The 21,174-nt window shown below is 48.3% G+C and overlaps 1 protein-coding gene across 1 annotated transcript in view; it reads left to right on the top strand.

Annotated features, from left to right (window-relative positions):
- Window positions 1–10,756: 10,756 nt before the first annotated feature.
- The window catches only part of LOC139052121 (amine sulfotransferase-like), a 47,344-nt gene continuing 36,926 nt past the window's right edge, over window positions 10,757–21,174 (top strand). The window contains exon 1 of the mRNA XM_070529219.1: window positions 10,757–10,933. The gene's annotated coding sequence lies outside the window, so the exon portion shown is untranslated. The remainder of the gene's footprint in view (window positions 10,934–21,174) is intronic.

Here is a 21,174-nt window from a genome sequence, read left to right as displayed (position 1 = left end):
CTGAAACCAACTCCGCAGCTGGGGTTGACTCACTATCGGCGTCAGCGGCATCAGTCAGTCGCTGCTATCTCTTCCCTCCTCCCTTTATCGTGTTGTCCGCTTGCTGCGCGCGCTTCTGCCCCCATCGTTTGCCGCTGGGTGTACACGCCGCCCCCCTCCCCCCTCTTCCTGCGAGTCTCCGGTTGTCAAAGCGCCGGCTCGAACTTAATTCCTTTCTTCGCTCCTCCTCCATTGCAACCCCTGTGCGGTGGCAATCAGAGAGCCAGATCGGTGGCGGCGGATCTGTATATGTGCACCGCCCGAGCCGAAATTGCCGCTGCCGTTCGCCCTGTGCGGTGGCAATCAGAGAGCCAGATCGGTGGCGGCGGATCTGTATATGTGCACCGCCCGAGCCGAAATTGCCGCTGCCGTTCGCCACTGCGAAATTATCTGCCAGTTCTTTCTGAGCCATGAGCGAGACGACCGATGGAAGTCCTCCGTCTGCTGCTGCTGCTGCTGCTGCTGCTGCTAAACGAGCTGCCAGAGCAGAGGCCCAGCGCCGTCGCCGTCAGAATCCAGAGGTGCGTGCCGCCGAAGCAGAAGCTTACCGTCGCCGCCGTCGAGATGCACTTCCTGCAACTCGCATTAACCGTCCATCGATCCACACCGATGTTAGTAGTGGGGGACTTTAATGTTGACATAAAGACAAACAGCAATTTCCTAACACTTATGCGGGAGAACATCCCGTTCCTCTCGCTCGTAACGCGTCCCACGGCTGTGACAACCTCGCGAGGCACTTGTATAGATCTCGTCTTTGAGAATCAAGCATTGGTGTACCAAGTCGAACATATATCAGTCTATTTCTCCGACCACAAAGCTTCCTTCATGACTGTCAAGAACTGTTAGTGGAGTCTTTGTTAAAGGAATACGTGTGAAAAAGAAAAAAAAATTCTGTGAGAGCGCATACATGTGTTGCTCGATTTTTTTGCCTCAATCTATCGAAAAGGTGAAACAGCTTATTTGCTGCGCTCAAATTTCGCATTAGGAAGTAACGTAATCGTCGGTAATTTTTTTCCCGTAAGACAGACATGCGCATGCTTGTTGTTGTCTAAGGAATGAAATTGGATAATAAAGGCGATGACTGAACAAATAAGCAGCCCGTTGCTACGTTTTAGTATGCAAAGACAGAAAATATAGTACTTGCAGTGCACTCCTGAAAAAAACAAAAACTTAAGCTTTATGCTTAGGTCATCTTGGGGGGGGGGGGGGGCTGTCGAATTCAGTCCCACGTAGCGTTAAAGAAAATTATCAAGCAGCACGCCATCGAACCGCAGCCCGCATGACGCGGAGCGATAGGTGCGAGCGAATAAATAACTCGGCCACGGTTGCCAACACTTCCGCAACTGATACGCCCGGGTTTTTGTACATACGACGTGAAGTTGCACAACTGTGTGTCAAAAATCGCTTTAGAGAACAGTGTTACGCCATGTGTAGAGAGTCAAGATAGGCATCAATCGAAAGCTGTGTCTCCGGACTACATACAATGCAGCGGCCATAGAGAAAGAAATTCAACAAGAGGGGACAATCGGCAAGAATTGGCGGCAGGAAACACGTCACGCCTTGAGTCAACTCCATCCTTTAGTTGATGCGAGCATCAGAAAAAAAGAATGTGAAATGAACTTACAGACAAGGTTTTATCTTTTTTATTCTTTCCCGCTAAAACTAAAAAGTTTCGAGTATAGATGAACTTATACTTCGCCACTCATTTTTCTTGCGTCACCTAGCAACAAGCTAGCGGCGTGCCAGACGCGTCATATGCATGCCTGCATGAGTCATTCGCCTGACATGCTACCGAAGCGAGCGAGGCCGGATGCGCATGTGAAGCTCGCCTGCTCGGCGACCCGTCTCTTTTGAATGTAGCCCGTTTGTCGAGCTCCCGGCGTTCTCTTGCGTTCCGTCTGCATTTCGACACGGCACCGCTGCAGTACTGGACTACAGCAAGCTGAGGAATTTCGTTTGACAATCTGCGACGCACTTCATGCCCATTTAGGCATGCTGCACAAACCTGAACCTATATATAGCGACGCAGTTATAGAAGAACAGCTCAGCCGGCCAGGTCTAGTTAAGATGAGTTAGTGACTCGTACTGGAAGATGTTTGCAACGCTTTCTGTGAGCCCAAGCATTATTATAACTTATTTCGGCAGTTCTTGGGCACGCTCGCCAAACCTGGCTTTCTGACGAAAAGCACCTTGGCGGTGTGACGCAGTTTCGCGTGCACTGAATTTTACCGGGACAAGTTTTGGCGCTTTCTCTGACCCAAGACATTATTGTAACTGATTTCACTATTTTTTGGGGTACTTTTCAAGCACAGTGGCGTCGCTCAGTGTAGTGGCGCAGTTAGTGAAAAGCAGCTCGGCTGTGTGCCGCAGTTAGTTTCGCGTGTACTGAACCTTACTGGGAGAAGTTCGTGACGCATTCTCTGACGCCACAAATTATTGTAATTCATTTCCTAACTTTTTGGGACACTTTTTAGGCATGCTTGCCACGTGGGGAGTTGTGACGCTGTTACCAAAAAAGCCGGCTGTGGTGAGTTAGTTTCACGTGTACTGAATTTCATCGGGACAAGTTTGTGACGCTTTTTATGGCCCTGAAACAACATATACCTTATTTCAGCACTCACGCTTGTCAAAAACGCGTCGAGCGATTGCCGAGAGTAATAACACGGGAGTGTGTTGCTTGCGCCGGCAGGACGCGTAAAAGATAACGCGGAGGAGCTCAAGAACTTGACATCTGTCTTCTGAGCGACTGAAGACAGGCTTTCCAACCACGAGTCTGTCTTGAGTGCGATTCGAAGGCGTTCTGCGAGTGTGTAACATGGTCTGGCTGAGAGCGTGTGTGGTAGCCACCTCTGTGTACTTGACGTACCATCGCGTCGAATGAGGCCAAGTTGTTTTGGAAACGCACAGTCACCCGTGCATTTGCGCTCTTAAAGTGCAGCAAATAACGCCCGGGAAGGGAGGGATGCTTGTAAACCGCATGTTCTCTTCTTTTTATGGCATTGTTTGGGAGGAGTCTATTTGCTACTAAATGTACGTAACAGTGAATTTATCTTTAATGCCACTCATTGACCCCCTTACGCACGTTTCGTCTCTACATGCAATATTCCTGTTAGGTCAATATACCAAAATGATACATGCTTATAATTTACTTTTTTTTCAGCTGATGGCATCCGGTGGAGCTTCGTACGGCAACTACTGCAGCTTGCCTGGTGCCACAACTTTCGATGAATGCACAAGTCTGGAACGAGCATTTAAAGAGCAAAATAAACGATTTCATCATTTCAGAAGACGTCTTGGGTTTCTTTATAAAATTGCACGGGACAGATTCGGTGGAGGTTTGTCAAGATCGTTCGCAATCATTTTTACTAAATAATAAAGCGATTACGTGCCGAGGCCGCGCGTGGTTCAGCAGTAGAAGCGAAAAAAAATGAAGAGCCGACACGCTGCTCTTCGCAAGCTTAACGGTCGGTCTGATCCAGGCCCACACGGGGTCACTAAAGAAACGCTTCGCAATCTCGATGACGAGTCCATGTCTCATCTGAATCTGACTGACTACATCAACGATTGCTGGTGCAATGGCGCCCTCCCAGCCGCCTGGAAAACTGTCAACGTTATCCTAATCCCAAATACTGGCAAACCCGTTCCGTAACATGAAAGCCATCCTCGGACTCTACCTCACTCATGCCTTTGACAGCATTTCGCATGCAGTTATCCTTGACCAGGTCTCCCACCTCCACCTGGGAGAGCGAGCCTACAATTGCATCCGTGACTTTCTCTTCAATCGCACGGCCACCCTCTTGGCCGGTGATGTACGATCAAACCAGCTTCCCCTTGGCAGCAAAGGCACCCCGCAAGGTTCAGTTATCTCTCCCATGCTCTTTAACTTAGTCATGATTGGCCTTGCCCAACAACTACAAAGAAGAAGAAGAAACTTTATTAAAAAATAGTGCGGCAGTTCTTGCTGTGGTGGCCTCAGGTGGCGGCTCGAAGGCCTTCGACTCGGGTGGCATCTTCGGCTTGCCGTACGGCCCAGAGCTGGTCTGCCAGCTCAGAACTTTTTATAGGCGCCTCCCAGCGGTGGCGACGCCTACGGAGAAGGTCCCCGGTGGCTCCCGCATCCGATGCGGCGAGTCGACAATATCAACCATACCATCTACGCCGACGGCATCATCATCTGGGCGTACCGAGGCCGTGATGGTCAAGTGGAGTCAGCCCTCCAAACGGGGATTGACACGGTTGAAGCCTATCTCCAAGGGATCGGACTGCGCTGTTCGCCGCCTAAATCGTAGCTTCTTCTCTACAAGATAATTCAGCGGAGTCGCCCTCCCAAACACCAATCTGATCACCGACACTGTGACGCCATCACCCTACGCCTTCAAGATGGCAGTCCTATCCCACACGTCACTAGTATCCAGGTCCTCGGTCTCACCAGCTCTACCAACGGCTCCAACGCCTTGGCTCTCAACATGATAAGTGCCCAATCTCAATACACCCTACGCCTTCTTAAACGTATCTCTAACCGACGAGGGAAACTCAAAGAAAGCCATCTCCGCCTCGTGCAGTCCTTTGTCACATGTCACATTACCTACGTTGCTGCGTACCTCAACTGGTACCGGGCTGAGCAAAACAAGCTCGACACCCTCATAAGATGGGTCTACAAGTAAGCACTTGGCCTCCCGCATTCCACCAGCACTGAACACTTCAACCACCTAGGAGTTCACAACACCCTTGCCGAACTCACTGAAGCCCAACAACGCTCTCAGCTTGAACGGCTCATCCTTACTGAAACGGGACGCTTTATTCTATACACGCTTGGCTTCACCTACCATCAGCAACAGGGCCCAAAGAACCGATCCCGACTGACATCCGTAGCTGGATTACATAGACCCTATCCGTAGAAACATGCACCCTGAATATAACAGCGCCCGGCGCCAAGCTCGGGCCGGAGCTATCATAAAAGCCCTTGCTCACGTACCTGGCGTAACATTTGTTGATGCAGACCAATATTCCCTTGGCACATGATTTGTGGCCGTCACCACACGCGATGGAGTCCTACACCACGCCTCCAGCGTCACTACCCCCACTGCCGAGACGGCTGAAGTGGCCATCGCCCTAGCCACTCTAGATCCCACCTGTCCCACCATCATGCGTGACTCTCGCTCAGCCGACACTAACTTAAGCAAAGGCCGTATTTCTCCCAAAGTTCTTCGCATCCTCTGCCATGCACCACACTCTAAGGACAGCATAATGTCCCTGACATGTATTCCGGCCCATGCGGGCCCTGTCCACTCACACCTCCCCAATCTCAACGAGATCACCCATTCCATTGCGCGAGGCCTAGTCAACCACGCCACAGTCACTGGAGACGCGTTGGACACCAGGGACAATCTGACCACTTCTAACGATCTCGTTAAGGCCTTTTACCTCCGTCGCTGAACCTTCCCCCACCTCATCCCAATTTTAAGCCGGGCGCAGGCTACCACCCTGCGTCTCCTAGAAACAAACACGTACCCTTCACCCGCCCGCCTCCACCTCATATTCCCAGAGGTTTACACTGCCCCCGACTGCCGGTGCTGTGGCATTCACCCGGCTACGCTTCCCCATATGCTGTGGCAGTGCCCAGCACAGTACACACATATTAACAGCACGACGCTCTCGTCAACGTTGCATGAGGCTCTGTGGAGCTCCACCCTCGACGACGAAACCTGGGCGACCCAGCACGCCCGTGAGGCGGCGGCGACGCAAGCCCTCGACGTCCCCTCATGGGAGGCTTGGGCCCGGCCATCATAAACGTGTTACAATAAATGGTTATCACCCCCCCCCCCCCCGTGCCGACCAGTGGAGCCGGCGTGGCGTGTACCAACTGGCGTTCAAAAACGCGCGCGGGCAAAACTGAAACCCGAAGGTGTCAATACCATCCGCTTGGTGCGCTACAGTCAATTCGGCCGCTGGCTTCTATGGCAGCGTCCGCTCTTGTTGAAATTTCTTTCTCTATGCAGCGGCTATTACAATAGACGTCGTAGATTTATCACAACTACCGTTTTTTGTCTAGAAACTCGAGTACAAATTTTCGTCGTTTCCATAGACTTCCATTGCGAAATCTTAAACCGCTGTGGGAACAAAATTCTTGCTTGCCACAGCGTGATCACTGCATTTGGCTCGTGTGGAGTGTCTTCAAGAACATGTCTGTCACCTGTCTTTTCAATAATCAACCTGTCGCTTTACTTATACGCGAAAAACCCGCTCGTTGAATTGAAAGTGCGCTAGCTTTGTGCCAGGGCCGTTCGGGGCGCTAGTTGGTACGTGTCCAGAGAAGCTGGAAATATGATTTCGTCATTCTTTCATGTCAGCGGTACACGGTTTCTACTGTACTTCAAGCGAACAACGAGCAGTGACCGTTCACGTGGTTGATGTAAACAAATGTGCCGTTATGCGGATTTGTTTGCGCATAGCACACAAATATGCTGCATGCAGTATCGCCATGGAGAAACATATTGGTAAAGAGAGCGCACTCCCGTAGGGCCCTGCGGCCGAGCTACTACAGGGCCGCCAGCGCCCTGAGCGGCTGGTCAGACCGCTAATTTTGTCTTGCGAGATTTTAGACGCATAGTTGAGCTCTGTCTTGGTTTTAGATTCGATAACAATGCTTTCCATTCTGGTTTACCGTTGGATGGGAAAATATTCAATACGTCGTGTCTAGTGGAGCGCAATAGCTTTAATATTTTATTTTTAACATGTCACACAAGTGGCCTTAATAAACTCGTGGATGGCAAATATTTTATTGGAAAAGCTGCACGGCTTTTCGAAGAACCACCAAGGCTGAATCAGCTCATGCAGGTTATAAAACAAGTGCAATCGGGGCTCTCTTTATTTCAATTCTGTTAGCGCTTCTGAGCCGCTTTTTTTTAGTTGCACCCAACAGGAAGCAGTGGTTCCAGCCAAAAAAGTTCTCTTTTTTTTTTCTTGTCTACGTAGAGCATTGGACAGAAAAAAATTGGCGGCGGCTTAGCTCAGCAAACCCTGGATATGCAAAGTGAAAGCTTGGTTTAGCCGTGTCAAGTCATGGTTTCACTCGTTCACCTTTGATTTAGCTGTAAATATTATACTTTGGTATACAGTCATCCTTAAGCCAGGTATGACGGCTGTGCCTAGTTCGGTGGCTAGCCATGACTGTTATTAGGCTTGGGTAGACAAGCACCGTTCGACGGGGCGACGCCTGTTGTGCCACAGGGAAAGCGCAAGTGCTAGACATGCAAAGGGACTCGGTGATTATGCGCAGCATCGAAGCACAAACGCACAGGGCGCAAAACATGGTCACTACATTCATCTCGACGGTGCAACGCCATTATATTCCGGACCCTCTCCAGTGAAGCAGCTCACCGGGCGTTACCCGCGGGATGGTCAGACGCCGCTGGGCGACGACGGCTCAAAGCCTCCCGCTCCCGCGTAACGCTCAGAGAAGACAGCCCGACCTCGCTCTCATCCATGGCCAAGCTCGCACTTACTAGGCGAGCGCGGCGCTCTACTTAGGTGGCATGCGGTGAGACCCACGGTCAGGTGGAGACCCAACTGCGGAGAGCACACGCGCCAAGCCGGCGGTCACGTGATACGTTGCCAAAGCTACGGCGCAGCTTCGGTCAAATGAAGGTCAAAATTCTGGCGATGGCGAAACTCGGCTCGAGGCGGTTAGTAAAGCGTTCGCTTTAAAAATACTGAATCACACACTTCATAAATACACAAACCACAAGAAGAATGTTTTAGCAATGACAAGCGATGTATCGAATATAAGAGGCATTTGCGAAACGGGTCAGGCGCATGCAGCGTGTAGTGAGGTAAACATCCTTCACGAAACGACCTCAAATGTGCATTACACTGTGCGAGCCGCGCCAAATGTAAAGTTTGTGCGATGGCACAAGTGAGCCCCATATAGCAAGTTCTTTGCTTTACACCGAAGGTCTCGCGAGTGACGTTTGGAAAGTTACGCGTTGGAAGTCATGCAAACTCGGTTCCGGAAAAGATGGGTGCAAAAACAAACGGTTGGTGGCACGGTTAATGGGTGCCACGCTCAGATTCTGTGCTACACGCCCAAAGTACGCTCACCCAGCATAACAAACGTCTTGCTAACAATTATGTTAACACGATAAGCAGAAAAATTATCTCTGCACAGGAAACACCTTACCACACCAATGAGGGGCGGGCGCTAAAAAGCGTCGTGGGGTGGGCGTAACCAGCGGCAGATGACCGGCGCAGCATCAACGTCTCTATGGAAGCGGGATGCGTGGATAAGCTATCTACCTTTGAGGTAAAGTGGATGCGCAAATCGCTACGCAGCCTGGCGGGTGGTCAGACCCTTACTTGCTCGGTCACGAAACGGCTCGAGTTTCCTCTTCTTACGTAGGTATGTTACTCTATGGTATCGCTCCCTTAAAGATCTATGGCCACTATAGTATGGAGTGAGATATAAAAGCAATTTTTATCATCTTATTGGCGTATACGTTCAGTGCAGGCCTAATAGTGGGAAATGCAAAAGCTCGGCTTCTACGTTACGACTAACCACCGCTGAGCGGAATACATTCCAGCTCGAACTTGATGTGGGTGGCTGGTGAGTGTTCATGTTCGTGAATTTCAACTTCCGAAGCATGTTTGGATACATATTGAGCAGGCCTAAATAGGAATAATAGGGCTACAAGCGAAGGCACTGTAGCAGTCGCGTTACGGTGCGATGTAGTTATTCAAAGGCACATCGCAATGTGACTGGTTTTGTTGGAGTAGCTGCACGAAAGCCAGTAATCATATTTCGACGACTTGCTGTCGGAGGTCGCGGCAGAGTCATTGCCGGCCTCGTTGTCGCTGTCCAGTGGCAGAAAACGAAAATGACGACTGACAAATGCACAAAACCACTTTATCCTGTTTCATACAATATGCCTCCATGTACCTCTCTTTGGCCTGCGAGGCCCCGACGTCTCACATTTTCCTAGGTCAATCCAAATAGGTCGCGAAGCATCGGGCGAAAAACGGTTCAGAACGAATTGCCACCGAAATCAGGAAGGGTGGTTATGGCAGCGGTGATTGAAGCGCGACTATATTTGGAGGAGCAAACATTGGGAAAGAATAAACCATTTTTTTAATGAAAGCGAGAAACTGTTGGATTCATTCAACGAAAATAAAATTCCTAATCAATTTTATATATGCGTTTAGAGTAAAGGCATCTCTATTTTATTTTATCATTATCAATAAGTACCCTTTTCAGCGTCCAACGTATCATCGGGCATCGACGCCGTTGTCACTTGCAATGCAATACAGCTCTTGAAGTGTGCAGAAAGGCGCGCTCGTAAAGTTCACCTGTCAAAATGCGCCCCCTCACACGTTTTGCTGTTTTGCTTGTCGACGTTTGTCTGAATTTGGTGACGCGGGTGGCTTCATCTTTTCTGAACCTGTTCAGTCAAAAGCAGTGGGTCATCACCACCAGATAATTGTTTACTTTCGTAGTTTTCGTGAGACTGACTGCGCTAGGACAATAGGACCAGCACTCTACACCTAAAGCTTACGTCGGCCTCCTAAGAAAGTACGTTTTGTGCAGGGGTGCGATTTCGACAACCGTACGGCTGGCCTCTTCCTGCATCGCTTTCCTCGCTGAATTCTCGAAACGCCCATACAGTCAAATGGGCATTTGAATATAGAGCTCTAATGGCTGGCCACCAAAACAAATTTCGCGCCTTCGAGAACAAAGTGACGTCACTTCTTTTTTTAACGGATATGGTGTCACATTATTTTATCTGCCACCGGAAGTATTCCCTCATCACACAGATGGCGCTAAGCACCATGAACCGCCGATGAACCACCATGTTTGGAACGTATGGCTTCTATGGAAGCTTCGCTACCATAAAGCAAACAATTATCTGGCGGTCGTGACCTACTTTTGACTGAACAGGTTCAGAAAGGATGGAGCCACCTGTGTCACAAAATTCAGACAAACGTCGACAAGCGAAACAGCACAACTTGTGAGGGCGGCGTATTTTGACAGGTGAACTTTACGAGCGCACCTGTATTGCATTGCAAGTGACAGCGGCGTCGATGCCCCTGTTACGTTGCATGCTTAAAGGCGTATTTATTGATAAAGATAAAATAGAATAGAGTTGTCGTTTCTTTACTCCAAACGCCTATTTTACCTATATTTGCCTTGCATTTTTGTTCTCGCGGTGCGCGGTAAGATGGCGCCACAGCGCTATGCAAAATATGGATTGACGCGGCTCCCCGCCTGACCCTCCCGCGCTTGCACGCGGACGCACGGGGCGAAACGGCGGCGAAAGACGAATTCGGGCACCCTTCCTTATCGCCGCCGTTCGCCGTCTGGACTGAGTATCGCGGAAGATAGCCGGCTGTAAAAATTTATTTGACCCGTCCTAAAAGAAAAAATTCGTCACCGTGCGTGTTGCGCCGGCATTGTGGCGACCTCTAGTGTTTTTTTTTGTTGTTGTTGTTTAGCGCTTGTGTTTTTTGTGCCTGCGTGAAGAATAACCCCTGCCCCCCCCCCCCCCCCCCCTACAGCCCCTGCCCTTTTGCGGCGTCACGATCGTATAAGCCGGCGTCAGACAATCGTATACGTGTAAGTGCGGTGATGTTATCACATGCGTGAATCGCGGTAGTTTTGCCGGGGCAACGTACGGATGAGGGAAAAGTTCACCGAGTAGGGGCACCACCTAATGAGACTGCGCGTGCTGAGAAACACGATGAGCTCGTCGGCGTGATAACGGATGAGAAGGGGTCCTGCGTGACGTCACAGAAGGGCTTGGCGTCTATTTATGGATGCCACCGTCTGCACGTCCGTCACTCAGCCGCCCAGCCAGAGACAGCTCCCACCAGCAAACAGGGATACTGAGGACGCAGCATCTTGGTAAGCGCCCCGGTGTTTTTGTGCCGCTTGATTTCTGGGTGTTTCATTCATTTTCTTCCTCGGTTGTCAGCTCCTACCTGTGATGTCGGATCGCTTCCTGTTACACATGTCATTCTTCGAAGAGGCCGATAAGCGAGCTCTTACGGTCAGGGCCGAATATTGTGATCACGCTTGAGGTTACGCTCAGAGAAAAATTAATTACAGCCTTGACAGCGCTCGCGGAAGCAGTTAGTTGCTTATGCGTCAGAGAAACGCCGTCAAATTCTGTAGTGTGCCAGGAAAAATTCAGTGACTGAAAAGTGATAATGAATGTAGTCTGGAGCATCCGAGGAGTACGCAATGCGTGTTATTGACCTGTATACATCATTGGCATTTAAATGAGAAAGGGATTGGACTGGCTAAAGATCCTTGTTGTCCCGGTCCTCTCCTCCGACAATGACCCAAGTGGACTCATTAAGCCTGTCATTTTTTGCACAAGACGTAACGTTATACTAATATTTGTACGCATTGCTTGGATATATTGTTATGGAATTTCGCCCCTTCGCTTTGGCCCTCTTTCGGGCCTGCAGTACTCTGTAAATAAAATATTGCGATATGCAACAGTTACCCGTTGCTGTGGCTGAGCGGCTATGGGGCTTTGCTGCTGAGCACGAGGTTGCTGGTTCGTTGCCCCATAATGGCGGTCCCATTCCGATGGGGGCGGAATGTTCCCGTACGCTGCCTTGAATGCGTGTTGTCAGCTGGTCGAAATCGTTTTGGCGTCTCTCGTATTCGGTGTCTCGCTTTAGGAGGTTAAACTCCACTATTTTAATGGGAATGAAAAGTGAGTGTAGCTGCTGGCTTCAACAGCCAAAAACGCTTAAACAAGGCAGGTTAGTAACGTGCACCCGCAGCCAAGCGGGTATATAGAAAGAGATCTGCCGCCAATGGAGACTCATTAGCCATGCATCGCTTCATTGGTTTATTCAGCCACGTGACTTGCAAACGCAACTTACGGAGCTATTGCGCCTTATTGTACAGATCACTGAAAATTCCGCTTGGTTTCTGCGAATCAGCAGTCAAGTCCGGGAACTACTGTGTTGCTCTGACTGCTGCTGAGTGAAGTTGCAGTCTTTTTTTTTGTCCAAATATTTATATTGGCCGCGCTTTAGGGGCTCCTCCCTCTTCTACCACCATTGCATTAGTTCGAGCACGCACAAGGATGCACCATTGTAGCGTACCACCTGCAACATGCGCCACGTTGACTAAATGTATAGGCATGTCCTCTTGACCATCAGGGATGCGCTTGTAGACGTGTTCGGTAATCCCCGACACGAAAACCACTTATCTCTAGCTTCCAGAAATTACCCATGAATTTCAATTACGCGGAGAGTGCAAAGATATGAATGTTCTTACCGCAATCAAAGAAAGCGTTAGGGTATGGCATACTCCAAAACTACCTGTGTAAGAAGCTCCCATTAAAAATTTAACCTTGCAATGCGACCACTGTAGTTTATTTTTGCGTGATTTGATAAACATGTTTCTCTATGAATACGCTAGCGTTTTCTTTTTGCTGGTAATTGCCTAATAAATTTAACACGCTGAGACACGCGAGTTCGTTGAGCATGCTGAGGCGTATACGATGCGCCTAATAAACGCGCCGCCAGAACAGTGCCGCGCAGCCACGGCAAACTCAAGCTTAATCGTCTTGTCTTAGATAGAAATGCACAATAATTTTGAATGGGGTTAAGCTCTGCGGTTATCTTCATAATAAAATGAAGGAAACGCACACATAAATTAGAAAAAAAGGACTATGTATGCCTCCAGCGGAAGCCGAACCCACAAGCTTCACATCTCGTGTGCGATGTTCTACTAGTTGCACTCTTTATGGGCTCGTTTCCCAATGAACCGTCTCCATATAGGTGTGCTCGTAAGATTATCAAGATTTCATTGAGTAGGGTAATTTTTAGAGGAAGAAAATACGTTCTGCTTGGCACATGCCTCAGCTCGCGCACGTGACCGCGTGCCTCCCGACCAGAGGCCAACGCGCTCGTGCAGGTGCTGCGAGGCTCTGCCAGAAGCAGAAGCCTAGGCTTGCATGCAGCCGAACACAAAGCAGAAAGAAAAATGAGTCCTCCGTCTCTTCTTGGTTCGATTCTGTGAAGTGCACCGGTTTCATGTGTGCGCAAGCTTGGTAAGAAAGCGCAAGTTCCTCTTCGCGCTATCCAATGAAAACAACATAAAAAGGATATGTATCAAGCGTTTCTGTAAATATTCGCAGCCGCTGGTGGCCGTTTTTGGTGTGGCGCACCAGAACTGTGATGAGCCAACCAGCCTGATGTTATCGAAGAGGGCGAGAATCGTGTAGTTTCAATCACAACTCGTAAACGTACTTTCCTCCTCGTGCTCGTGCACTTAAAGGTCAGCAAACCAAATGGTGCCCCTCTTGCCATCCATGTACTGCTTACGGAAGGCTAACAATGAAATCCAAGAGGTCTATATACATATACCGCTCGTTTGTAATAGAGATTATGCAGCGCCCTTCCTGACGTTCCAAATTTTTCTTGCGAAGATGGGTTCAGTCACGAGGAGTCAGAGTAAGACTGTTTTTTGTTTAGCGTGATTTGTTTGCTATTGGATTGTGCGTTGGCTGCGCCTTCCTCCGCTACCATAATAGCTTCTTCCCCTCCCATTTTCGTCTTTTCATATGACTTCCGCTTGCGAATGGCTATTGTGAGTCTCGGCCCAACATATTTGCAAAGCTCTTCGTATACATAACGTCAGTAAGTCTAGCACGCCCTCATATCGTTGCAGCCAGGTTCCATGAGTAGCCCAGTATTTCCACACGCCTCCCGTATTATCGCTCATAAAACAGTGCAAAATTCGAGCATGTATTGAAGGGAACGTTCCAGACACAAGTGTAATTGACTAGCTCACAAGCGGCGGCGGCTCGCATGTCGCCCTCACGTACCAACAGTTGCGTGGATGTTCGCGGTAATCACGCATGACACCGCTGGTTTGCGCATTCGCGAAGTACCAGAGCTTCCACATTCGATTTCTGGTACCTAAGCACTTGGCGCCAATTCGAGCAGTGCCATCATTGTGCGTAACTTGAGCGAAAATCGCAATAATACTTTATGCAGCACAGTAGTTGGTGATTTGATCTGCCGTATTGATGATACTTTCTTGGCCAACGGAATAACAAATAAAGCCCTGAGATGCAATCCAGACAACTAGTTCGTACCTACGCTGCGAAAGGCAACCACCAAGATTTTGTGTGCTGCGGTAATGTTTTCGACTTGACTCGGACACTACGAACGGAATTTTGACCAAAAAGAAACAAAGAAGCCCACTGATGCATTTAATTGCAATATAATTTTAATAAACTTTGTCCTCCGCTTCAACGAGAGCTACGGATAATCCGTGAAAAAAACACCTTCGAGAGCCTCGATGTCGCAATAAAGACCCATTCTCTCCACCACCGAACCATGACGAACGAAGTACTGGCCAAGCTAGAGACATCCAGAATTTTAATTGCATTGAAGCCATTGTAGCGCAAAGGAACACGTACAAAAAAAGAGGACAGTTGTACTTTGTTCTGTGCCCTGTCGTCTCCCTTGTCTGTGTTCCTTTGCGCTACAATAGCTTCAATGCTTATCAACCAACTCGCACAAGAAAAAAGCTTTACTTTGAGTTGCCAGACGTATTGCCAAGTCTAGAAGTGATTGTCACGGAACTACGAGGCGAGTGAGAGTGCTCTTACAGCCGTGCTAATATAGCTGCTAATTTGCGTATGCGAAAGATAAGACGCCACTGTTTTGCACTTCTTTAAACTCGGCGCATAAATGTGGCATAATCAGGGTTGACACGCCGTGGGGAAGCATTCATCTTGCCTTTAGAGTACATTAGTACGTGTAATTAACGAAGAGAATGAAGATGTAAAGATAGCTGACGCCCGCATATCTCGAATGAAAGTGAGTGGCGCCCTCAATTGCGTGACCATTTCAAAACCGACAGCCCTGAACTTCAAAGCCGCCTGAATATATTGGAATACGTTTTTTTTTTTTGAAGCACAGATGTTTTCCGCGGGCATTGAAAAATTGGAAGAACAGGTACACCTATGTACCCGTTCATGCCAGTACTCACATCTTTCCAACTATTTATTCATGCGTGTCTGCAGACCCGTTCAATTTACAAATTTTCACGGGTTTTACTCGACGTGAACAAGCTTCACGGTGTCGCCTTCCAATAGTTGTTTCTTTCATGGAGGCCTATTCATTCCTAAATTGAATGGCGAATAGCGCCAACCGTTTCTCGTGTGGTCTAGAAGAAATTTTAATACACTCCCGTGTGAATGCCCATCTCACGAAGATCACCGGTTTATCCTTCGGACATCTTTAGGAAAATTAGATGATTTGCCTGTATTCATTTGAATTGAATTTTATTCAAATTTTTCATCACAAGAAATTGAGGAGACCCGCATAAAATGCAAACGCATGTTCATTACAGAAGAAATGCTGGTACCGTCGCCAGGCGCATTTCCGATGTGTTAAGTCGCGAAACCGCTGCTGCGTTCGTTGAGATAACCAGCCTATATACGACCGCTTGTGACGAACTGAACAATGAACGTGGCATTTCGTGGTCTGTCTGTGCATACTGTGAGCATTATTGCTTCTCGTTTTTCACTCCATTCCCCCCCCCCCTTTATCAGTTCACAGCAGCCTACCCCTGCAGGGGCGTCTGCATAAGCTGTCGTTTGGCGTGTTGCGACACCACGTACCCGAGCTCGAGGGTTGAACCGTCCCACGTGTAGCCGTGTGCGTCTTAGTTGTGTGTGAGAAAAGTGGGATCGTGGGGTTTGAGCCGATGCCGGTCGAGGCAGCACACCGTTTTGGCCTCAGCTTCAATTTGACGGCGCCTCCAGACGGACGCACCAGGATGACATCGCGAGAAGGCTTTTCGTGTCCTCCTTTTCCATCTTCGTCTTTCTATTCCACTATCCTCTCTCTACTGTTTCCTATTCACTTAATTTCATTTCCATGTTTCCGGGTGGCTACAGTTAACCTTGTGAGCATGTCCTCCGTTGGCCATGGTCATCGGCGTCGCCGGGGTGGAGGAGGGTGTGGGGGTCGAAACTCCCAACGTAACAAAAAGTTTCAGAACGTGGGCTCCGAAAGAGCGACATGGATTAAGGCGAAAGCTTGAATGTGAAAGCGAGGCGAGGGCTTGTGGTGGTCCGAAGGGGGAGGAGGGGGTTGCAATGTCACCATGCCTAGAACTTGGGTTTATCCAGCTTCCCCGCAACCGATGTCATGACGATAACAGTCGCCTCTCTTTGCCTTCTCAAGTCACCTTCTCCCTATCCCTCCTCCCCTCCCCTCCCGTGTGGGAAGAGGTGTCAGCGCAGAGTGGCAAAGCTGTTAGTCGAAGACCCTGTAGCCTAAAGGGCGTTGGTTCTACCTATTATCTGCCCCCTATCCGAACCCTCTTCCAGGGTTGCCAGATTGGGCTACTTTTTGTGCGGGTTGGCGTCGAAAATTCCGAGTTGGCTACATGGCAATATTTGGGCTATTTTTGTCTTAAGGACTTCAGAGTACCGAAGACACGTCAGCTGACGTGTTCTGTCCACTGACAAAATTCTGGAGGGCCGGTTCATGAAAACGCAAAGCTCACTGCTGCTACAAATATATGTAGGCAATCTGCAAGGTTGCGTTTTTAGGAATGTCGGCGCTGGGAGGATGAGGTCAAGTCATGGCTGCCATGTGCATACGTCATTCAAGCGCTAAGCTCTCTTCTTTTTGTTTTGGTATTGGTGCCATCTGCTGCCGCTTCACGTGTGGTTCCGTAAGAAAAACGGTGGGGCTGACAGCTGTAGAGTACATGTTTCATGCCGGCTCTGCAGCAAACTAATACGTGGACTCAACACAAGAGCTCAACCATGGCACGCATGTCGTAGCGAGTCATTTTCGGCAGTGATCCTTCAATGTTTTTCAAGAGTTCTTCGAAGCCTGTTGCTTGGTTTTCCCGCAAATCACCGCGTTATTTATTTACCAAGTAAATTTACGAAAAAACCCGCAAGTTACTTTAAACGAGAGACGCGATAGTTCGATTCTTTATGTACATACTCAGCGAAGCGCAGTAGTCTCGACTGTCGATCAAAACAAAATATGCTGCTCTAGTATCACCAAGCATCAACAAGCATCAAGAATGCGAAAAAAACATTGCCGGAAATCCAGTGTTCCCCACGCTATCTGTGCTTACTTTGGGCCTACTTGCACAGACTTCTTCAAGTGCACCAGTTCAACGCTTGTTCAGCCATGTTTCGTCGGCGAAGAATGATTCGAGAAACCGCATGTAGGATGAGAAACTACGAGCTCACGTTCACATTAAGTCTGGTCTGGTAGAGACCGGGATACCCGCCGCGCTTGCTCAGCGGCTATGGTGTTAGGCTGCTGAGCACGATGTCGCGGGATCGAATCCCGTCCACGGCGGCCGCATTTCGATGGGGGAGAAATGCGAAAACACCCGTGTACTTAGATTTAGATGCATGTTAAAGAACCCCAGGTGGTCGAAAGTTCCGGAGTCCTCCACTACGGCGTGCCTCATAATCAGAAAGTGGTTTTGGCACGTAAAACCCCATAATTTAGTTTTTTTAAATTTTTTGTAGAGACCGGGCACTGCTGCAAAAATCTGCAGCCAGATAAGCTGTATGTGTCGCGTTTCAACTCTGCAGTTCTATATGGTCTGATTTGGAGTAGAAGGTAATTCAAATGGAACTATATTGTATCCATTTCCCTAAATCCCCAGTGTGAGAAGTATCAATTGGGACTCTATGCAGTGTTTTTTTTGTTGTTGTTTGTTTTAGTCAAGCAGCTACGTATTACGTGACATTTGCGATTCTTTTATGGTACTCTTTGAACGCTGTAGATTATTGCAATGATAAGCTCTGTAGATATATAAAAACGATGTTCATCCACAGTGAAGATGGCAAGGCTATTGCATACCAAAGGTCGGTGAGTGAGTACCTTACCAACGTCAGGGTGATAACGCGCCGGTTTTCATACCATACTCTTGCGAGAATTTTTTACCCTTTAAATTTTGTGCTTACGAGTAATTGCGAATGATGCCTACTTTTTATATGCCAGTAATTTATCATCATTGTAATTGCTGTTTCTTCGTCTTAAGTCATTACATTGTACTTTACTCACACATATTTTCCAGCTGTGATGAGAAAAAAAAAACTGCGTTCGATATACGTAATAGGTGCGTGTGGTACTGTTACGTCCATGTTTTATTATTTTTGCGTGAATCACAGTGGTGGTTTCGCAAAGAAATGTTGCCACTTCGTAAGGTATATAAAGTGTTTTACAGACTTCCTATTCTAATGTATGGTGCTTGAATTTGTTAGACAAAGGGGTTTACTTTATACTTAACTTCATCACAGCCGTGCGCGACCCATATAAATTGTTATTGTGTGTTCACTAGTGGAATCACATTTCTTTATTTTTACCAAGTCTACCTAAAAGTAAGATACACAGCCCTCCTCAAAAATTGGGCAACACGCGCATTCGTGCCCGCATTCACAAAAACTTACGTACACATTTTCATATTGAAGTAATCTTACCAGCGAATTACTGTTTAAATATTGCGCAGTTCAACTCTCTTCGACACTAAAACCACCTGGATTATTGCCAGTGCCCTAATCTAGGTGGCAATTAAAACCATAAACTTTAATTCACCGCTACTGCTACGGGTAAACAGGTCGTTTTGTTTGTTCCCACTCAAAGGCGAATTGCGGTCCCCACTTCCGCTTCTTCGCACGAGGAAAAAGCATGAAGGTTTCAAGTTTTTGTCACAGCCTAAAGCTGTCGCTTGGATTCAAGCGGCAGCATTTGCTTACTAAGCGTCGAGCTGCTTTCCAGTAAATTCAGAAAGAAAGCGAGATAGCGGGAGAGAACCAACACGTTTATTTTATGAACCAAGCTTAGGAAAGGCATCCCTATTTTATTGCATTGAGCTTTTGGGCACACGACCGTGCACAGCCGATGCTGATCCTTGAGGTTGGAGCTGGCAATATTTTTCTAGACTTTTAGATAAAAATGCTTCGGGTACAGCGAGGCGGCAACTGAAGTAAGCTAAGAACGTGGCTCAGTGCATACCAATAACGTCATGAGTATATAGGAAAGGAAGCCTTCGGTTGTAACAATAAGTGGTGTCCAAATCCACGTCTGACTGGCAGCTCTCACTAGAACTCTTGAGCCATATCTTGAGGCCGGCGTTGTGCAGGTCGCATGCGGCGGAGGTAATTTTGGAGCCGAAAATACGCGGTGAGACTGCGACATCATTTATAAGACAACGGCAGAACATCATCAAACGTATTGGCTATGATTTTGGTTACTTTTCGCTCATAAAAAATGTGAGTCTGGCTATTTTTGGGCTACATTTCAGAATCATTTGGACATCTTTTGTTGCGGCCATCTGGCAGCCCTGCCCCCCTCCTTCATCTCTACCATCCTACCTAGCGTCGCTCTAGACTTGGATATAAAAGGTTGCGCTGCAATTTCTGCACTGGTTTTGCATGGGGTCACGGATAATTATAGTTATCGAGAGCGTAATCTGGCGATCGACGTCCAGGCAGCTCCAGAAGGCACTGCGCGCATTCGACGTGGTGTACAGGTCCAAATGAGTTTCTGGTGCCTTCTTTCCTCTCTGCTACGCTCATTCCATGTATATACACGCACCGGACCACCACGCCCGACGCGAGCAAACATTCGAAAAAAAGGCTTTGCTTTAGAAGAATGCCCATTTGCGCACGGAAAAATATGTCAAGGACAGGGGTGCTGTGCCAGGAAAGCTAAGAAACCACCACAACAAACAGGTGGGAGTACAGGTAGGAAAATGGCCTCAAAGTCCACGCAGAAACAGAAATATAGGAATGTTAGCGGCCACTGTGCCTTAAACAAACATGTGAATGTTCAAGAGGCTGACAGTGACTGATGAAAAAAGAATTTAAAGGAGGGGAGTGGAGTGATGGATATGGGGAGTGGGGGGGGACGTGCATAAAAGGCGTCAAGAATGAAGTTGGCGGATAATTATGGACATAGGAAGAGCGTCTCATCAATACCCGATCGCTCTACACCAGACAGCCGTGGTCAGTCGCCTAGCTGAGGCTCACCTACTCCATCGTAACCCATGCTGTTTGCTGCGGAGTACCCATCCTAACTAAACGTTTCGGCAATTTTCAGAAGAGACAGGTATTAGGAGACACGATGCTTTCAAATCTCTCGGAGCTACTAGCCCTTATTTTACTGCAAACAACGGATGCCGTAATTTTCGCAAAGGCTTCTAAACAGGAAGCAGCCGCTGCATCAGACTGTTTGCCTCATCGGTTCCCGAGTGCGATCAAATAACAATATGTGTCGTGTGATGACTACAATACCATGATCGCAAGTTACTTCCAAACATCTCTTCAAACAAGTCGGATAGCTGGTCTCCAAAAGGGAGTAGAACTTGCATCATATGATGCTGTGGAAATTCTAGCGCAAGGCTTCGTGCCTTTATTTTCCAATAGAGAATAACATAGCATGCCCACAACGCCGAGAGAGTGATTGAGTGCTAGGAAACTTCAAAATAGTGCACGCCCTCACCGGTATGTGACCCTCACCACCCTCACCGTACCACTCACTAGAAGGTCTGGCTGGCAAGCAACAGCGCACTTGGGAATAATTTTGCGCACCCATATTAGAACGACAGAAAGCTGAGCTAGTTGGTAACGATTCATTATGCAAAATAGAAGTGATGCGTGCAGACAGGACACAAGAGTAGAGAAGTGGACAGCACGAACGCCGACAACACGAACGCCAACACGAACGCCGACGTCGGCGTTCGTGTTGTCCACTTCTCTGCTCTTGTGTTTTGTCTGCACGCCTCACTTCTATTTTGCATAATGCACCCGTATTGTAGTGTAGACAGGCGCGCCCGGAACGTGTGTTCCTCTTGTTTCTTTGAAGGGAAGCTGAAGGGCTTTCCAGGAAAAATGAGTGAAGAGCTGTACGTAATGATTTTCAACCCTCCGAATTCGAATATCGCATCGAAATTGAGCGAAAGAAAGCGCAACTGACTTTATGGCGATGAAAAGTTTAGCAGCAGACTCGGGGCAGCTCGCCCGCCTCGTTTGCACCTTTGATTGGTCGGACGTCTCGTGACGTCAGCAATTGTGTTCGTCCGGACCGACCGCTGCCGCTACGCATGAAGCACGGTGC

This window comes from Dermacentor albipictus, unplaced genomic scaffold, assembly GCF_038994185.2.
Source record: "Dermacentor albipictus isolate Rhodes 1998 colony unplaced genomic scaffold, USDA_Dalb.pri_finalv2 scaffold_19, whole genome shotgun sequence".
Taxonomy (NCBI): Eukaryota; Metazoa; Arthropoda; class Arachnida; order Ixodida; family Ixodidae; genus Dermacentor; species Dermacentor albipictus.
The sequence above is the reverse complement of the archived record's forward strand: the minus strand, read 5'-3'. Positions and strand labels throughout refer to the sequence as shown.